This window comes from Mya arenaria, chromosome 8 (genome assembly GCF_026914265.1).
Source record: "Mya arenaria isolate MELC-2E11 chromosome 8, ASM2691426v1".
NCBI lineage: Eukaryota > Metazoa > Mollusca > Bivalvia > Myida > Myidae > Mya > Mya arenaria.
Genome location: NC_069129.1, coordinates 74156601 through 74178164, shown reverse-complemented (window position 1 = coordinate 74178164; position 21564 = coordinate 74156601). Strand labels below are relative to the sequence as shown.

Here is a 21564-nt window from a genome sequence, read left to right as displayed (position 1 = left end):
CAATCCGACCCTCGGTCACGCTGCGTGGCTGGTAACTCGGCAAGCCTCGTTACCGGCTTACGCGCCTAGCCTCAGGTCGGTTTTATATATCGTACCAGAAACACATGATATATATTTATAATCTTTCCGAATTAATTATATAGGTTGGATAGTTGCGAATACATGTCTTAAGTTTCAGTGCAATACATGATGCATTTGCTGAGATATTGGCTTGAATGTGGTTGCATGCAAAACCTTAACTAGGAGTCTATCTAGTGTATGTACCAAAGACATGTGTCAAAATATTGTAATATCCCTCCGTGCTTAAAGTGACACTCTTATTCAAAATCAGTACATACACATTTACCAACATATTACAAACATCAGTTTTGAGTGATGAACATTTAACTACTTACTAAATAATGCATTTATGGAAAATATTAATTTCTGATAACAAGAGTCTAGCCCTGAATTTAATAGCGTGTATGTAATAGCTAAAAACGCAAAAAATATTTAATGACAGGTGAATGCTAAAAGATTTAGTGTGATCTTCTATCATGTCATAAGGTAAAAATACCGTGTTTTTGCACCTTTCTTTCAAAAATAAACTCATCCTTCATAAGAACCATTGTTTTCAACATTTATTCATCCTTTTTGATACATTAAAACAATTGTTTAATTGTGGTAAATAAGAGTGCACCTTTAACATAAGTAACGGCGCATAAACGGAAAAAGTGGAAGGACACTGATCGAGAGACGCGAACATACAAACGCCACACGACAAAATTAAAGCCGAGGAACAAACGTCTTTTCTTTATCAAGCCATGGAGATTTACCTATAAGAGTGACCTTGACGTTTGAGGCCGGTTGACGTGACACATTGCTTTTATGTACCGAACACATGTGCCATCCAGCATGCCAAAGATGCAGTCCCGACACGACCAGCTATACTATCTATGCGCATATAAGAAACATTGCATAATGATTAAACTCTAAGTGTGACTCTTACTAAAGTAGGGCCGTGGATCTTGCATGTGACTCAACGCCCTATAAATGAATCAAACACATGTGCATATTTAATTTAAATCCCTTCATAAACTACCTCTTTAAACGCGAAACTAGAAGAACAGTGAGGATAGAATGAACTCACGGATAGTGTGTAATTAATATGCCCACAAGTCGGTTAAAATAAAATATGTGAAAGGTACATGGCATAGAGATGACATTTTTTATATCTTGGTCGCGACTTACTAGCCTGTCTCCACGTCTTATTTTGTCGTTGCTAAGAGTGTCATATTTTGTTCCCACGACTTAGTAATATGATAATTCGTTCTCAATAACAGTATGTTTCGGCCACAACTTAGACATTATTAAGTTGAGGAAAGGAGAACGCAAGTTGTGGCCACGACATACTAAGTTGTAGAAACGAGTTATAAAGTCGTGATCACGGGATAAAATATATTCACACATATCGACTCTATGCCACCGTGAAAAGCATGAAATACTTAGATAAAATATAGATTTCAAAGTTTTACTTTTTAATGCAGATATTTTTATTTTACTTATAACAGAGTATAATTTGATAATAACAATTTAAGTAACCATTTTATTTCAATAATTATGCTAGATATAAAGCAGAACGTTACAATGTAAATTATATGCAGGGTTCAAATTGCACGAAATTATATCTACATATACAAGCATATCGTCCGATTGAGTTTAATGCGATAAATTTTAAAATAAATTATTCGGCCACGCGTATTTGCAACAAAATAGTTCAAAAATGCCAATTTTTGGTAAGTAAAGGGCAACTTAGGGCAAGGGGGATCTAAAGTACATCGAGACGTAAGACTATGGGAAAACCTAAAATACATCCGAAGTTATGCTTCACGCTCAGGATAAAGTGCGATGGACCTATAGTACGTCATGGGGACACATAAAAGACATAAAATCCACTTCTAAAAAGTACTCGCCTACATTGGTCTCGCGTCATTATTTGTCTACTGAAAGTGACCAAATACTTTTGAATGATGACATTTAGTCAAGGCAATAGTAATATACCATGGCTAAAATATACCATAAGGTATTTTTGTAAGAATATGTAATTCTACGTTAAACATTGTTTTTATTCTATTTTGCAATCACGAACAAAGGTACACAGAAATTCATTATTTTCAAAGTGCCTGTTTTATCGGGTTTGTCATCAGACTTGAAGTTGCAAACATTTTAGTTGTCGTCTGTAAAACTAACGGTCCTTAAATTTTGTTGCAAGTTTTATGACATATTTCTGTCTACAAAAAAATCCGGACAGAAAGGACGGTACGGCTAGATTTTGCATCTGTTTTAATCATAATAAAAACATCTGGATATTATATCAAACTCTAAAGAAAATTCAAAATATTCTCACAATCAAATTGCATCGAATAACCCATTGCATGACAGCCTGGCCCCCATATGATATTCTTTGCTTCTAAGGCGAAGATAGTGTTACGTTGTTATTTTATTTTAATGTTATTTTATCTATCAAAAGCGTCATTAAAGCGTCAGTAGCATTCAGTTCATTTCCATATTACTTAAAGTATCGAATGAAAGGTTTAACGCCTTTGTTTTTGGTCTAACAATCGCTTATAAAAGAGGTTCTATATATATTATTGTTACAAAGATTTGTGAACTATGAAAGGTATATAGGTGAAATTTAAGCCATATTCTAAAACAAATAACGTTTTGTCATGAATGTGTTATTACATGTGTGTATGTTTGTCTCTTTGACATAGTCGCCCCTTTTTTCATCGTGACATCGGGGTCTGTTTGTCACTTGTTTGATGGTTGTTTTATAATCAACGTCGGATATGCTCACTTTGTTTAAAAGTTGCACTCGATAAAGTAAATTTAAGTAACTAATCTTAACTTTATATATAAATAAAAAACATAATCTAAGTATAATTATAACGTTTTGGGCCGAAATGGATGTTTATGTCAATGATACTCCACATAGAGTTAGATAAATCTTATATCGAGACAATATCCCGTCAATGTCAAAATGTATTACAGTAACTCAATTAAAGGTCATTCCTATACCTTTCAAAACTGAGTACGGTTTTATCTCGTTTAATTGGCAAATAGGTCATAGCCAGATATCCGTTTTGTTTGAGATGATATGGTTACAATTATGCATTGTATGTCGAGCTTATTCTGCAGCGTTAACGCATATACGGACACACGCGGATAATTGGACGAGTGGGTACCAGGGTAAATGCATATACGGACACATGCGGGTAATTGGCGAGTGGGTACCAGGGTAAATGCATATACGGACACACGCGGGTAATTGGCAAGTGGGTACCAAAGCGAATGCATATACAGAAACACGGGGGTATTTGCCGAGTGGGTACCAGGGTAAATGCATATACGGACACATGCGGGTAATTGGACGAGTGGGTACCAGGGTAAATGCATATACGAAAACACGGGGGTATTTGGCGAGTGGGTACCAGGGTAAATGCATATACGGACACACGCGGGTAATTGGCGAGTGGGTACCAGGGTAAATGCATATACGGACATGCGCGGGTAATTGGCAAGTGGATCAGGGTTAATGCATATACGGACATACGCGGGTAATTGGCGAGTGGGTACCAGGGTAAATGCATATAGGGACACACGCGTGTAATTGGCGAGTGGATACCCGGGTTAATGCATATACGGACACACGCGGGTAATTGGCAAGTGGGTCAGGGTTAATGCATAAACGGGCACTCGCGGGTAATTGGCGAGTGGGTACCAGGGTTAATGCATATACGGGCACACGCGGGAAATTGGTAAGTGGGTACCAGGGTCAATGCACAAACGATACACGCTGGTTATTGGCGATTGTGTACCAGGGTTAATGCATATACGGATACACGCGGGTAATTGATGAGTGGGTACCAGGGTTAATGCACATACGATACACGCGGGTAATTGGCGAGTGGATACCAGGGTTAATGCACATACGATACACGCGGGTAATTGGCGAGTGGATACCAGGGTTAATGCATATACCAATACATGCATGCAATTGGCGAGTGGGTACCAGGGTAAATGCACATACGATACACGCGGGTAATTGGCGAGTGGGTGCCAGGGTAAATGCACATACGAAACACGCGGGTAATTGGCGAGTAGGTCAGGAATAATGCATATACGGACACATGCGTGTAATTGGCGAGTGGGTACCAGGGTTAATGCATATACGGACACACGCGGGTAATTGGCGAGTGTGTACCAGGGTTAATGCATATACGATACACGCGGGTAATTGGCGAGTGGGTCAGGGATAATGCATATACGGACACATTCGTGTAATTGGCGAGTGGGTTCCAGGGTTAATGCATATACGGATACACGCGGGTAATTGGCGAGTGGGTCGGGGATAATGCATATACGGACACATGCGTATAATTGGCGAGTGAGTATCAGGGGTAATGCATATACGGACACATGCGGGTAATTGGCGAGTGGGTACCAGGGTTAATGCATATACGGACACACGCAGGTAATTGGCAAGTGGGTATCAGGGTTAATGCATATACGGACACATGCGTGTTATTGGCAAGTGGGTCAGGGTTAATGCACATACGAATACGTGCGGGTAATTGGCGAGTGGGTACCAGGGTTAATGCATATACGGACACACGCGGGTAATTGGCGAGTGGGTACCAGGGTAAATACATATACGGACACACGCGGGAAATTGGCAATTGGGTACCAGGGTAAATGCATATATGGACACACGCAGGTAATTGGCGAGTGGGTACCAGGGTAAATGCATATACGGACACACGCGGGTAATTGGCGAGTGGGTACCAGGGTAAATGCATATACGGACACACGCGGGTAATTGGCGAGTGGGTCAGGGATAATGCATATACGGACACATGCGTGTAATTGACGAATGGTAACCAGGGGTAATGCATGTACGGATACACGCGCGTAATTGACGAGTTGGTCAGGGTTAATGCATATACGGATACACGCGGGTAAATGACGAGTGGGAACAAGGGTTAATGCATATACGGACACGCGCGGGTAATTGACGAGTGTGTACAAGGGTAAATGCATATACGGATACACGCGGGTAATTGGCGAGTGGGTACCAGGGTTAATGCATATACGGATACACGCGGGTGATTGACGAGTGGGTACCAGGGGTAATGCATATACGGACACACGCCGGTAATTGGCGACTTGGTACCAGGGTCCAGTATTTTTACCCGTCCATGTCCTACTGGCGAAAGCCTAAATGTCTTTGGTAGCACATGTTTTAAACTGTTTCAAAGCCTTATCTTTTTTTATCAAAATAAGATCGCCCTTAGTTCTTTAATGATAAATAACAGAGTATTTATAATGCATCGGCAACAATACTCTTAATCTTACTTTCTCGAAAAATTTCTTGTTTTGCGAAAATAACTTTATCTTCGTATTTTAGACATACCGTTCTTACCTGATGATAAAGGTGAAGATGATAAGTTGTTTTTTATCTATGATGATATAGAGTTATTCAACCTAATTGGTCGATGGTCTTGAACACCTGTTTTAAGTTTGAATTTTATTGAATGAAAGTTATTGAACCATAATTTGTATTTAGGATAATATGGAGTAATGCAACCTGGATTGAATGAAGGGTATTGAAGCAATTAGTGAAAATCCCAACTTGCCCTAAAACTTGAACCGCGCACAATGTGCCCTTAAACTTTAACCTTAGTTCCTAAGTTAATCAGGAGATACAATTTGTATCTAGGATGATATGGAGTTATGCAACCTAATTGTGTGATGTTCGCCTTCTAGTTTTTAAAGATGAATTCCTGAAACAAAATATAGGGTTGAATATAGCATACTTATTTAACTAAGCGTTCAGTCCTTTGATTTTATGAAAATTTTGCTAATTCATGTTATCTTTAAAACCTTTTTGACTGACTCGGAGTATTTTCGCATGTAATGTAATTTTCTTCAAATATTTTACATAGGTAATCATTTGGAAGAAAAGATAAGCAAATATATGTTGCTTTTGAATCAAATCACATGTTTTGGAATTGTTTATGTAGTTCTAGCTCTGATCGGTATGTCTGGCCCAGGGTATACCAATAAAAGTAATTTTATTTCAGATTATCCAAGAGTATCACAGTCCACCTAAATGGTCGTCAAGAAGTCGTTTGACAATGTTATATCTATGATGTCTTGAACGCTCACAATTATAGCTAAACAGTACAATTAACTTAAGGCCCTAAATCGCTCACTTGTGTATTTTTTATATTATAAACGTTCCGTTCATGGAATTTTCAACTTTTGTCAAAAGGTACACGTTATTTGGGGTCTTCGAAACAAATTATACATTGATAATGATATATATACTATGAAAAAAGGGAATCCGATTAAGTTTTTATTTACATAATCATCAAAATCTTCAGACGCTCCATGTCATGATGGGGGGTGGTGGTAAAACCCGTAACCCAATCGCCCGGTACGCGGTATCACTTTCCGATACCGGGTAGGGTGACAATCAGATGACGAATCTCGGTATGGCATGCTATTTATTGCCTAATAAAGGGATAATTATCGGTTAAAGAGCTCTGGTGTTGTCGGTATATTTCATTGTTCTGTTTTACCTGGTTTGTATTGAAGTTTGAGGTATAACGCCATAACTGTTTTGCGGAGTGCAAAATAATACAATATATAATATACGTAATATGTGTATGTAGCTAGATCTTTCGTTTGTCTTGACCGTGGGTTGGGGGGTTGGGTGGGGAGGTTCACAACCACACACGAGCAAACAGGATTCGGATTATTTTGTTTATTACAAAAACACAACTTAAAAACCTGCAATACTACAAAATGCAATTATAATAAACAATTCAAGCAATACAAGATTACATAGTATTAACATGTGGCATAAAATGGTGCACGTGACATGCACGTGGAAAGACAAATCTCAAATCTTTCAATTTGAAATAAATCGTTATTTGTTAAAGTAATGATATACTCATGTAATGTAATTGTGCTTACCAGGTACGCCGTTGTTGCTTTATCTTAATCAAATTGTATAACAAACTTTTGTTTAATGATTGAAATATATTCAGAAATCGGACACTGCTTCATTAATCAACTTGCGTCGAGAAGAGCGTAAAATATCAGAAAGGGGTGTAGAAATTGAAAAGTGCGTGTGTTTGTAAGCTTATTTATACTCGCACTCGGGCCTTGCCCATTCGGTGTGTGCTCCGTTAAGATTTGAGGGTTAAGAGGGTTTGTCATTTTAGGTGGTGCAAATTGCTGTCACTTCTATCTCATGTCACTTATGGCATTTAAACACAATTTAAGTCGTGATGGCGTCACGGCGGGGTCAAGCCATAATGCAGCCAATGGGCGCGGGCAGACCTTGATAAACTCAAATAAACAAAAATATCCCATAGTACCATGAAGTCATGTGACTTTGACAGTTATCATGTGACTGACAGTTGTCAATTGACAAGTATAAATGTAAATACTACTGCAATTTAAAAGTAGGGGAGAAATAATACACCTGTCTACATACAGCAGGTTAAAATGACTCCGAGATTTAAAAAAACTATTTTAACAAAAAACACTTATAGAAATTATGAAGATTCCTGATTCCTTAAACTGAAAGACTTAATGTTTTTAATTAACTAAAACATCTAAATGTGTATTCAAACTACAAAGTTATGTGAACAATTCAAGTTAGATTTTTAAAAATAATTTTAGATGAAATTTTATACGATAACCTTACTAAATAATACAAGGGCTGATACTGCACGGTGAATGTAGACAGACTATTTGAGTATTCTCCCTTATACTATTAACTGAACATATATTTATATTTATAAATACAGTAAAATATCTGCCAGTCAGAACATGCAGATGTACGGTAATAATTATGACTTGAGAAATAAATATAACTTAAGCAAAATCATAGTTTTTACTAAATATGGAACATTGAATACTAAATCAAAGAGGTACCAAAACAAATCCTCAAAGAAATAAATATATGAATTTCAGCACATATTAACATTTTCTACAAATAACACTGAAATAATACACCAGTCAATTGTAACCACGCCTCACCCCCCACCCCTCCGGTCCGGGTGTATACCGGGGATAGCGGGGGATATGGGTCGTGTTTTAACTTCCAGGTGGCCCCGCAATACCGAGTGAATGAGGTCGCTTTTTTTCGCGCCGAAAATAGCGGAGAATTGGGCGTGGCTTTGTACCGGGAAATATTCGTTCTTTTAGGGTTAAAATGTAAAGTTAATACCTACGATATCCCCGGAACCACAAATGCGGCGCGGTCGACACCGGTATTGCTATTGACGTATCTACGTTCCCTACGTGTGGCGACAGTCGGCGCTTCTCTGGTGTGCAGGCGTCAACGTTTCCTAACGCGCGCAACTTTCGCGCTTACAATCAAAATGGCGCAAAAATGCCGTAAAATGGGGTACCTCGTGTCGAAGATGGCTTAGCACCCCTGCACGTGCCGAAGTTAAACCAGGTTTATATTAAAACGTTTTTCTACTGAGCATGTTTCTGTTGTTTATCACATAAGTATTGGGACCACTTTGCCTGTGTAGGGTTTGCAAATACCTACGTGGCGCAAGTTTCGGTGTGCCTGGGACGTGTTTCGGTCACCGGTTTCTAAGGCCGCAAAGAGCGTCCAAAACCGTAGTTTTTCAGCGGTTTTTGCCATACCTTATAATGTAAAGTTAATGCCGACGATTTCTCCGGAATCACTCAAGCGGGCCGGTCGGCATCGGTATTGCCGTTAAGGTATCTCCAATCCCTACGTGGCGCGACCGTCGGCGCATTTAACACATGCCGGGGTCAACGTTTCCTAACGCATGCAACTTTCTCGTTTACGATCAAAATGGTCCGAAAATACCACAAAATGAGTCACCTCGTGTCGAAGATAGCTAAGCATCTCTGCACGTGCGAAAGTAAAGAACAATTTTGCTGTATGGGGTTTGCTTATACCTATGTGGCGCAATTTGTGGTATGCCTGGGACGTTATTCGGTTACCGGTTTCTAAGGCCGCAAAGTGCGTCCAAAACCGGTGTTTTTCAGCTTTTTTTCAATACCTTATAATGTAAAGTTAATGCCGACGATTACTCCGGAACCACACTTGCGGGGCGGTCGGGACCGGTTTTGCAGTTAAGGTATTTTTATTCCCTACGTGGCGCGACCGTCGGCGCATCTCTGACGTGCCGGCGTCAACGTTTCCTAACGCGTGCAACTTTCTCGTTTACGATCAAAATGGCGCTAAAATTCTGTAAAATGAGGTACCTCGTGTCGAAGATAGCTAAGCATCTCTGCACGTGCGGAAGTTGGGACCAATTTGCCTGTATACGGTTTGCTAATACCTACGTGGCGCAATTTTCGGTGTTGCTGGGACGTTATTCAGTCACCGGTTTCTAAAGTCGCAAAGTGCGTCCAAAACCGTAGTTTTAGCGGGTTTTGCCATACCTTATAATGTTAAGTAAATGCCGACGACTAGCATGATGATCTAATTTATTTAGAGAGCTATATTAGTGAACAGGCATCCAATTATGTGCCATTTCATTGAGCTGATTGTTACCAACACCCACACTACAATATTGATGAATACATATATTTAAATATGTCACTGACAGTCAAAGATTATATTTGGAGAAGAGGTATGTTTTAGCACGTACATATAAACCAAACGTCCCTGGTTAAAGAAATGTAAATTTTAGTTATAAAAAATGAGTTTGTAAATACAGTGAGTTAAGAAAGTCTAACCTTTTTCTCAATCTTAGTAAAGTCAGATTCAGACTTATTTATATTTCAAAGAAATAAAATGAAGTATTCGTGTTCTTAATTTTTGCCACTGATCACAGTCACTATCTCAGAAAGAGTCAATTGGAAGCAGACTTAACCCCACCCACTAAAAATAAATGACATTTCCACTTAGTTTCTCATTAGGGGACTTTTTGGACTATTTTATAATAACCCGTATTATTTTCGAGGTCATATCTGTTTGATACTAGCCGAGGTGTTCCGATTGGCGGTTTGGTATCTAACGTTAATGGCGTGAGACCACAGTTATGTTTCATATAGACACTAACCTGGCTTTTGACTTTATGCACATCCAAATTGGAAAACAAGGACATGGCATCTCTAGAACAATTCAAGACACAAAATATAATCACAAGAAAACACCATGTTGACCATTGACCCGACTGTCAAAATTGAGTTCAAATACAGAACCCTTCCGCCAAGGAGTCAATCGGCTATAAACAACTAATTTTCAGACTTCCACAAGCTATGATTTTTTCAATATTTACACTGAAAACTATCAATTTCTGCAATAGAGTGTCAAATTCAGTCAAGTTCTCTGCAAAAAGAACATTTTTTGCTTCTTTTTCATTCAATTTTAATAAAATATTGATACTTGAATACAAGCACTCTTTTTTCTGTATTAACATCCGGATCTTGGTCAACGGGGGGCAGATAACTGTGGTCTTGAGCCTATTTAAGCAACATTTTTTCAGAAACAGACTTCAAAACTCCTAATGTTCAGCTGCAGGCTATATGCAACACATACTGAAAGTTTGGCAATGATATATCAAACACTCAATGAATCAGACAAGTATTAGCACCTGTGGTATTTTCATAAAAAGCAGAAACAGCCATTTCCCTCAAATGTTAAGCCGCAAACCTTTGAAGAGCCATTATTTCCTTATGTATTGGAATCATTTGACCAAGTAAAGTTTTCCTTGTAGCTTTCAACGGTGTCAATAGAACAGCACCACAAAAATGGCCTACCTACTCTTTTAAGATTTTTTTCTAAGCAAAATAAGGTTTTTCCACTTCATCGGCTTAGTGTTTTATATAAAAAATGACAAAGAGCCAAACTGAAATGCCTCAACTTGTCAAAATTTTGCTTTTCTGGTCCAGTTATATACATTTAGGTAACAGAACTGTTCAGTTTAACACAAGAAATTTAGTGATCATGTGTTAATAGACAGTCTAAACAACACTATATGCCAAATTGTTGGCTTCCAGGACAAATGGAGCAACAAAGAAAATGGCAAAAAACACACCAAAACTTAAAGATTCATGACAACTGCTAGTGTTTTCATGTATGAGGTGGCTACATGATGTAGAAAATGCAGAGATAGCATTATTATGCCCATTTTTAAAAATAAAAAAAATACTTTAAGAATCTGTTTTGAAGGCTAGATTTGGCATTAAATTCAGAGTACAGCACTTCACCATTGTCTATAAGATGCTTATTTACACCTGATTTGCTATAAATCTCACTCATTGGAATCATTTACACACAAACAAGTACTACAGAGTTGACTAACATCTTCATTCTTCTGAAATATTGGATTCAGAGCTGCATCTCCTGGATTCAGATTGCAGGACTACCGCCTGGGGAAAAAGGCCACAGCTAACTGCAGCTTATTGGCACATCATGATCTGCAAGCAAGACACAAAAGCAATGTTTTACACAAATAAAACTATCTGCCACTACTGTTAAAGTTTGAAAAAGGCCTGTAAACACTCATTTGAGGCATACACAACCTTTAATATAGTCATAAATGTGATAAATATGCAGAAAAGTTCATGAATTCAAAGATTTTCAGGACAGATTTAATAAAATATATAGTCTTTTGGACATTTTGCAATCAGTTTTTAACAACTCTAAGGTAAATCTCATCTTATTGAGTACCCAGATGCATTTTGAAAGCATTCAAACCAGACATGCTTAGAATTTCTTCTTACTTGGAGATGATATTCCTTTCTTGAAAATCCTTGCAGAGAGCCAGTATGGAAAACCACACGAGAACACAGTTTAACTAGCACTGGTTCTTGTCCATAAAAATTCCTCTGTGGCTACAGCAACCAGGCTAGCTATTAAAATAAGCACAAAATTAGGGTTTTTAAAACATTTATAATGTATTAAGGTTGTGTTTTTTAATGCATGCAGGGAAAAGGCTCTATTCTTTATGAAAGCTGCTCATTTTTTATTTCTTTTGCCTTGAGAAATGTCAAGTTTTCCAATGAATAAACTGAATTATCAGAATAAATGTATGAATTAATGAATATATATGAATGATTGATAGAATGAATTAATGATTTAATGAAAGGTGGCATTATTTCTTTAAAATTGGGATCTCATTGTGTTGCTGTGATTGTTGAAGTAGATGTTTTCTTGTCCATAAGCTGAAAATCATATGCACACTAAATAAAACATCATTCTGCATCCTATGTACAGTAAGTTTTGTTTAATTGCTTATAGAATTTGTAATTAATGTAATGTTTGCTTAAAAGAACAAACAAAATGTGTGAATAGATGCACAATTCAGACCAAAGACTGATACAAGTCAGCAGTTTCATTAGAAAATAATATTATTATCAAAGCCACATCAGAAATGATTGACAACATGAAAGAAATTCATTTAGGAATGGAACAAACAGTCTCAATGGGCTTATTTGACCAAACTTACTCACTTTGTACTTCAGTTTGGATACAATTTTCCATTATATAATCTTGAAGTACTTACAAATTACAGCATGTTGGCAAACACCAAGTACAGCTCAGCCTGATGGGCAGCTGGGGGGGGGGGGCTGTCTGGCTTGTTCTTCAACAGTTCCTTCTGGGTCTGCTTCCTATGTTTAAAAATCCCTCCATTATACTTTGGAATTGAAAGTGAGGCTTTCATTCATTTGTTACCATCATTTGGAACTATTTTCAAACATTAAATTGAAAGTGAAAGTAGTTTGTTGTTTTTTAAAATGTCAAAATATATAAGAGAATTATATATTATTAATTTATATTATGTAATATAAGATTTTAAAATTTCATACTCAAACACAAATATTCTATGGCTAAGCACTGTCAACTGGCCAAATTTCAACCAGATAGCTGTATAAATTAAGAATTTATAACAATTTAAAATAGGCCACCCCTCCAAAAGCTTCCTCTATATCAAAGCAACATTTTTTCAGAAACACACTTCAAAACTCCTAATGTTCAGCTGCAGACTATATGCAACACATACTGAAAGTTTGGCAATGATATATCAAACACTCAATGAATCAGACAAGTATTAGCACCTGTGGTATTGTCATAAAAAGCAGAAACAGCCATTTCCCTCAAATGTTAAGCCGCAAACCTTTGAAGAGCCATTATTTCCTTATGTATTGGAATCATTTGACCAAGTAAAGTTTTCCTTGTAGCTTTCAACGCTGTCTATAGAACAGCACCACAAAAATGGCCTGCCTACTCTTTTAAGATTTTTTTCTAAGCAAAATAAGGTTTTTCCACTTCATCTGCTTAGTGTTTTATATAAAAAATGACAAAGAGCCAAACTGAAATGCCTCAACTTGTCAAACTTTTGCTTTTCTGGTCTAGTTATATACAAAGGTAACAGAACTGTTCAGTTTAACACAAGAAATTTAGTGACCATGTGTTAATAGACAGTCTAAACAACACTTATATGCCAAATTGTTGGCTTCCAAGGACAAATGGAGCAACAAAGAAAATGGCAAAAAACACACCAAAACTTAAAGATTCATGTCAACTGCTAGTGTTTTCATGTATGAGGTGGCTACATGATGTAGAAAATGCAGAGATAGCATTATTATGCCCATTTTTAAAAAAAAAATACTTTAAGAATCTGTTTTAAAGGCTAGATTTGGCATTAAATTCAGAGTACAGCACTTCACCATTGTCTATAAGATGCTTATTTACACCTGATTTGCTATAAATCTCACTCATTGGAATCATTTACACACAAACAAGTACTACAGAGTTGACTAACATCTTCATTCTTCTGAAATATTGGATTCAAAGCTGCATCTCCTGGATTCAGATTGCAGGACTACCGCCTGGGGAAAAAGGCCACAGCTAACTGCAGCTTATTGGCACATCATGATCTGCAAGCAAGACACAAAAGCAATGTTTTACACAAATAAAACTATCTGCCACTACTGTTAAAGTTTGAAAAAGGCCTGTAAACACTCATTTGAGGCATACACAACCTTTAATATAGTCATAAATGTGATAAATATGCAGAAAAGTTCATGAATTCAAAGATTTTCAGGACAGATTTAATAAAATATATAGTCTTTTGGACATTTTGCAATCAGTTTTTAACAACTCAAAGGTAAATCTCATCTTATTGAGTACCCAGATGCATTTTGAAAGCATTCAAACCAGACATGCTTAGAATTTCTTCTTACTTGGAGATGATATTCCTTTCTTGAAAATCCTTGCAGAGAGGCAGTATGGAAAACCACACGAGAACACAGTTTAACTAGCACTGGTTCTTGTCCTTGAAAATTCCTCTGTGGCTACAGCAACCAGGCTAGCTATTAAAATAAGCACAAAATTAGGGTTTTTAAAACATTTATAATGTATTAAGGTTGTGTTTTTTAATGCATGAAGGGAAAAGGCTCTATTCTTTATGAAAGCTGCTCATTTTTTATTTCTTTTGCCTTGAGAAATGTCAAGTTTTCCAATGAATAAACTGAATTATCAGATAAATGTATGAATTAATGAATATATATGAATGATTGATAGAATGAATTAATGATTTAATGAAAGGTGGCATTATTTCTTTAAAATTGGGATCTCATTGTGTTGCTGTGATTGTTGAAGTAGATGTTTTCTTGTCCATAAGCTGAAAATCATATGCACACTAAATAAAACATCATTCTGCATCCTATGTGCAGTAAGTTTTGTTTAATTGCTTATAGAATTTGTAATTAATGTAATGTTTGCTTAAAAGAACAAACAAAATGTGTGAATAGATGCACAATTCAGACCAAAGACTGATACAAGTCAGCAGTTTCATTAGAAAATAATATTATTATCAAAGCCACATCAGAAATGATTGACAACATGAAAGAAATTCATTTAGGAATGGAACAAACAGTCTCAATGGGCTTATTTGACCAAACTTACTCACTTTGTACTTCAGTTTGGATACAATTTTCCATTATATAATCTTGAAGTACTTACAAATTACAGCATGTTGGCAAACACCAAGTACAGCTCAGCCTGATGGGCAGCTTGGGGGGGGGGGGGGCTGTCTGGCTTGTTCTTCAACAGTTCCTTCTGGGTCTGCTTCCTATGTTTAAAAATCCCTCCATTATACTTTGGAATTGAAAGTGAGGCTTTCATTCATTTGTTACCATCATTTGGAACTATTTTCAAACATTAAATTGAAAGTGAAAGTAGTTTGTTCTTTTTTTAAAATGTCAAAATATATAAGAGAATTATATATTATTAATTTATATTATGTAATATAAGATTTTAAAATTTCATACTCAAACACAAATATTCTATGGCTAAGCACTGTCAACTGGCCAAATTTCAACCAGATAGCTGTATAAATTAAGAATTTATAACAATTTAAAATAGGCCACCCCTCCAAAGCTTCCTCTATATCAAAGCAACATTTTTTCAGAAACAGACTTCAAAACTCCTAATGTTCAGCTGCAGGCTATATGCAACACATACTGAAAGTTTGGCAATGATATATCAAACATTCAATGAATCAGACAAGTATTAGCACCTGTGGTATTTTCATAAAAAGCAGAAACAGCCATTTCCCTCAAATGTTAAGCCGCAAACCTTTGAAGAGCCATTATTTCCTTATGTATTGGAATCATTTGACCAAGTAAAGTTTTCCTTGTAGCTTTCAACGGTGTCAATAGAACAGCACCACAAAAATGGCCTACCTACTCTTTTAAGATTTTTTTCTAAGCAAAATAAGGTTTTTCCACTTCATCGGCTTAGTGTTTTATATAAAAAATGACAAAGAGCCAAACTGAAATGCCTCAACTTGTCAAACTTTTGCTTTTCTGGTCTAGTTATATACAAAGGTAACAGAACTGTTCAGTTTAACACAAGAAATTTAGTGATCATGTGTTAATAGACAGTCTAAACAACACTATATGCCAAATTGTTGGCTTCCAGGACAAATGGCGCAACAAAGAAAATGGCAAAAAACACACCAAAACTTAGAGATTCATGTCAACTGCTAGTGTTTTCATGTATGAGGTGGCTACATGATGTAGAAAATGCAGAGATAGCATTATTATGCCCATTTTAAAAAAAAAAATACTTTAAGAATCTGTTTTGAAGGCTAGATTTGGCATTAAATTCAGAGTACAGCACTTCACCATTGTCTATAAGATGCTTACTTACACCTGATTTGCTATAAATCTCACTCATTGGAATCATTTACACACAAACAAGTACTACAGAGTTGACTAACATCTTCATTCTTCTGAAATATTGGATTCAGAGCTGCATCTCCTGGATTCAGATTGCAGGACTACCGCCTGGGGAAAAGGCCACAGCTAACTGCAGCTTATTGGCACATCATGATCTGCAAGCAAGACACAAAAGCAATGTTTTACACAAATAAAACTATCTGCCACTACTGTTCAAGTTTGAAAAAGGCCTGTAAACACTCATTTGAGGCATACACAACCTTTAATATAGTCATAAATGTGATAAATATGCAGAAAAGTTCATGAATTCAAAGATTTTCAGGACAGATTTAATAAAATATATAGTCTTTTGGACATTTTGCAATCAGTTTTTAACAACTCAAAGGTAAATCTCATCTTATTGAGTACCCAGATGCATTTTGAAAGCATTCAAACCAGACATGCTTAGAATTTCTTCTTACTTGGAGATGATATTCCTTTCTTGAAAATCCTTGCCGAGAGCCGGTATGGAAAACCACACGAGAACACAGTTTAACTAGCACTGGTTCTTGTCCTTGAAAATTCCTCTGTGGCTACAGCAACCAGGCTAGCTATTAAAATAAGCACAAAATTAGGGTTTTTAAAACATTTATAATGTATTAAGGTTGTGTTTTTAATGCATGAAGGGAAAAGGCTCTATTCTTTATGAAAGCTGCTCATTTTTTATTTCTTTTGCCTTGAGAAATGTCAAGTTTTCCAATGAATAAACTGAATTATCAGAATAAATGTATTAATTAATGAATATATATGAATGATTGATAGAATGAATTAATGATTTAATGAAAGGTGGCATTATTTCTTTAAAATTGGGATCTCATTGTGTTGCTGTGATTGTTGAAGTAGATGTTTTCTTGTCCATAAGCTGAAAATCATATGCACACTAAATAAAACATCATTCTGCATCCTATGTGAAGTAAGTTTTGTTTAATTGCTTATAGAATTTGTGATTAATGTAATGTTTGCTTAAAAGAACAAACAAAATGTGTGAATAGATGCACAATTCAGACCAAAGACTGATACAAGTCAGCAGTTTCATTAGAAAATAATATTATTATCAAAGCCATATCAGAAATGATTGACAACATGAAAGAAATTCATTTAGGAATGGAACAAACAGTCTCAATGGGCTTATTTGACCAAACTTACTCACTTTGTACTTCAGTTTGGATACAATTTTCCATTATATAATCTTGAAGTACTTACAAATTACAGCATGTTGGCAAACACCAAGTACAGCTCAGCCTGGTGGGCAGCTGGGGGGGGGGGGGGGGGGGGGGGGGGGGGGCTGTCTGGCTTGTTCTTCAACAGTTCCTCCTGGGTCTACTTCCTATGTTTAAAAATCCCTCCATTATACTTTAGAATTGAAAGTGAGGCTTTCATTCATTAGTTACCATCATTTGGAACTATTTTCAAACATTAAATTGAAAGTGAAAGTAGTTTGTTGTTTTTTTTTAAATGTCAAAATATATAAGAGAATTATATATTATTAATTTATATTATGTAATATAAGATTTTAAAATTTCATACTCAAACACAAATATTCTATGGCTAAGCACTGTCAACTGGCCATATTTCAACCAGATAGCTGTATAAATTAAGAATTTATAACAATTTAAAATAGGCCACCCCTCCAAAAGCTTCCTCTATATCATTTAAGCAACATTTTTTCAGAAACAGACTGCAAAACTCCTAATGTTCAGCTGCAGGCTATATGCACCACATACTGAAAGTTTGGCAATGATATATCAAACACTCAATGAATCAGACAAGTATTAGCACCTGTGGTATTTTCATAAAAAGCAGAAACAGCCATTTCCCTCAAATGTTAAGCCGCAAACCTTTGAAGAGCCATTATTTCCTTATGTATTGGAATAATTTGACCAAGTAAAGTTTTCGTTGTAGCGTTCAACGGTGTCTATAGAACAGCACCACAAAAATGGCCTGCCTACTCTTTAAAGATTTTTTTCTAAGCAAAATAAGGTTTTTCCACTTCATCGGCTTAGTGTTTTATATAAACAAGAGCACCGCGGAGTGGGTGCCAACGCTCGTCTGATGAAATTCCAAGTCGAAAAGGGGGGATAACTCAATATTAATTAAAGGCAAAATTATATGACCTGCTATAAACATGCATAGTGTTAATAGGAACACGTGTAGCAAGTTTAATGTGAAAATGTTGAACGGTTTTTGAGTTATGAGGTAAGGTTAAAGTTTTTGGACGACGACGACGACGCAGACGCAGACGCAGACGCAGACGACGCCGACGACGCCAAGGCTATCACAATAACTCGACTTTTTTTCTTCGAAAAACAGACGAGCTAAAAATGACAAAGAGCCAAACTGAAAAGCCTCAACTTGTCAAAATTTTGCTTTTCTGGTCCAGTTATATACAAAGGTAACAGAACTGTTCAGTTTAACACAAGAAATTTAGTGACCATGTGTTAATAGACAGTCTAAACAACACTATATGCCAAATTGTTGGCTTCCAGGACAAATGGCGCAACAAAGAAAATGGCAAAAAACACACCAAAACTTAAAGATTCATGACAACTGCTAGTGTTTTCATGTATGAGGTGGCTACATGATGTAGAAAATGCAGAGATAACATTATTATGCCCATTTTTTAAAAAAAAATACTTCAAGAATATGTTTTGAAGGCTAGATTTGGCATTAAATTCAGAGTACAGCACTTCACCATAGTCTATAAGATGCTTATTTACACCTGATTTGCTATAAATCTCACTCATTGGAATCATTTACACACAAACAAGTACTACAGAGTTGACTAACATCTTCATTCTTCTGCAATATTGGATTCAGAGCTGCATCTCCTGGATTCAGATTGCAGGACTACCGCCTGGGGAAAAGGCCACAGCTAACTGGAGCATATTGGCACATCATGATCTGCAAGCAAGACACAAAAGCAATGTTTTACACAAATAAAACTATCTGCCACTACTGTTAAAGTTTGAAAAAGTCCTGTAAACACTCATTTGAGGCATACACAACCTTTAATATAGTCATAAATGTGATAAATATGCAGAAAAGTTCATGAATTCAAAGATTTTCAGGACAGATTTAATAAAATATATAGTCTTTTGGACATTTTACAATCAGTTTTTAACAACACAAAGGTAAATCTCATCTTATTGAGTACCCAGATGCATTTTGAAAGCATTCAAACCAGACATGCTTAGAATTTCTTCTTACTTGGAGATGATATTCCTTTCTGGAAAACCCTGCCGAGAGCCAGTATGGAAAACCACACGAGAACAGTTTTACCAGCACTGGTTCTTGTCCTTGAAAATTCCTCTGTGGCTACAGCAACCAGGCTAGCTATTAAAATAAGCACAAAATTAGGGTTTTTAAAATATTTATAATGTATTAAGGTTGTGTTTTTAATGCATGAAGGGAAAAGGCTCTATTCTTTATGAAAGCTGCTCATTTTTTATTTCTTTTGCCTTGAGAAATGTCAAGTTTTTCAATGAATAAACTGAATTATCAGAATAAATGTATTAATTAATGAATATATATGAATGATTGATAGAATGAATTAATGATTTAATGAAAGGTGGCATTATTTCTTTAAAATTGGGATCTCATTGTGTTGCTGTGATTGTTGAAGTAGATGTTTTCTTGTCCATAAGCTGAAAATCATATGCACACTAAATAAAACATCATTCTGCATCCTATGTGCAGTAAGTTTTGTTTAATTGCTTATAGAATTTGTGATTAATGTAATGTTTGCTTAAAAGAACAAACAAAATGTGTGAATAGATGCACAATTCAGACCAAAGACTGATACAAGTCAGCAGTTTCATTAGAAAATAATATTATTATCAAAGCCATATCAGAAATGATGGACAACATGAAAGAAATTCATTTAGGAATGGAACAAACAGTCTCAATGGGCTTATATGACCAAATTTACTCACTTTGTACTTCAGTTTGGATACAATTTTCCATTATATAATCTTGAAGTACTTACAAATTACAGCATGTTGGCAAACACCAAGTACAGCTCAGCCTGATGGGCAGCTTGGGGGGGGGGGGGCTGTCTGGCTTGTTCTTCGACATGTCCTCCTGGGTCTGCTTCCTATGTTTAAAAATCCCTCCATTATACTTTGGAATTGAAAGTGAGGCTTTCATTCATTAGTTACCATCATTTGGAACTATTTTCAAACATTAAATTGAAAGTGAAAGTAGTTTTGTTTTTTAAAATGTCAAAATATATCAGAGAATTATATATTTTTAATTTATATTATGTAATATAAGATTTTAAAATTTCATACTCAAACACCAATATTCTATGGCTAAGCACTGTCAACTGGCCAAATTTCAACCAGATAGCTGTATAAATTAAGAATTTATAACAATTTAAAATAGGCCACCCCTCCAAAAGCTTCCTCTATACAGTATCAGGCGTGAGACCACAGTTATTTTTACTCTATGTTTCATATAGACACTAACCTGGCTTTTGACTTTATACACACCCCAATTGAAAAACAAGGACATGGCATCTCTAGAACATTGAGTTCAAATACAGAACCCCCCATTCGGAACTCCTTGGCCATTTTTTCAAAAACAACCAGGTTGTCAAACTCCGCGCAGTGTTACTTCCCTTGCAGTACAGTAATCACTGCCACCACAAGATTTTCATCCAAAATTGGATGAAAACTTTTAATGGCATTTTTTTTAATCATATATATTTATTCTTATATCCTTTCTTAAATAATTACTTTACGCCAGTTGATAGGCATAATATGTTTTATAAAAAAATAACAATTAAAAAAAAACATTCGGAAATGTTCGGTCTTTTTTCAAATTGAAAGCCCTACAAAGTCCATATCGTGTTGAAGGATGTACGGAAAAGAAATCTCGGAAATTTTTACCTGATATTGAACTTAGTTTTTGGATGATTTCGTCTTCCGTTGCATTTTTTCCTTTTATGGAATAAAATCGTTTATTTTCTAAACAAATGAAACATGTTGCTGGAATTTCTTTTAAAGGTGTTCCGTCCATTTTGTAAATTGCAATCACGTGCCGTTTTATCTATCATCACGTGATATTTGTGAAGGCAGTGATTACTGTACTGCAAGGGAAGTAACACTGCGCGGAGTTTGCCAGGTTGTTTTCGATAAAATGGCCGAGGAGCTCCGAATGACCAACCCAAGGAGTCAATCGGCTACAAACAACTAATTTTCAGACTTCCACAAGCTATGATTTTTCCTATATTTACACTGAAAACTATCAATTTCTGCAATAGAGTGTCAAATTCGGTCAAGTTCT

The 21564-nt window shown here is 36.1% G+C and overlaps 2 long non-coding RNA genes across 2 annotated transcripts; both read right to left on the bottom strand.

Annotated features, from left to right (window-relative positions):
• Window positions 1-6807: 6807 nt before the first annotated feature.
• Window positions 6808-17448, bottom strand: LOC128242283 (uncharacterized). Its single transcript, XR_008262572.1, has 8 exons — window positions 16701-17448; window positions 16281-16394; window positions 15020-15128; window positions 14239-14367; window positions 13818-13932; window positions 12558-12663; window positions 11776-11904; window positions 6808-11469 (listed from the first exon to the last, which is right to left on the bottom strand). It is a non-coding gene; the product is annotated as an uncharacterized LOC128242283 (long non-coding RNA).
• Window positions 17449-17573: 125 nt separating this feature from the next.
• LOC128242284 (uncharacterized) lies at window positions 17574-21396 on the bottom strand. Its single transcript, XR_008262573.1, has 4 exons — window positions 21168-21396; window positions 20264-20371; window positions 19486-19611; window positions 17574-19179 (listed from the first exon to the last, which is right to left on the bottom strand). It is a non-coding gene; the product is annotated as an uncharacterized LOC128242284 (long non-coding RNA).
• Between the last annotated feature and the right edge of the window lie 168 nt (window positions 21397-21564).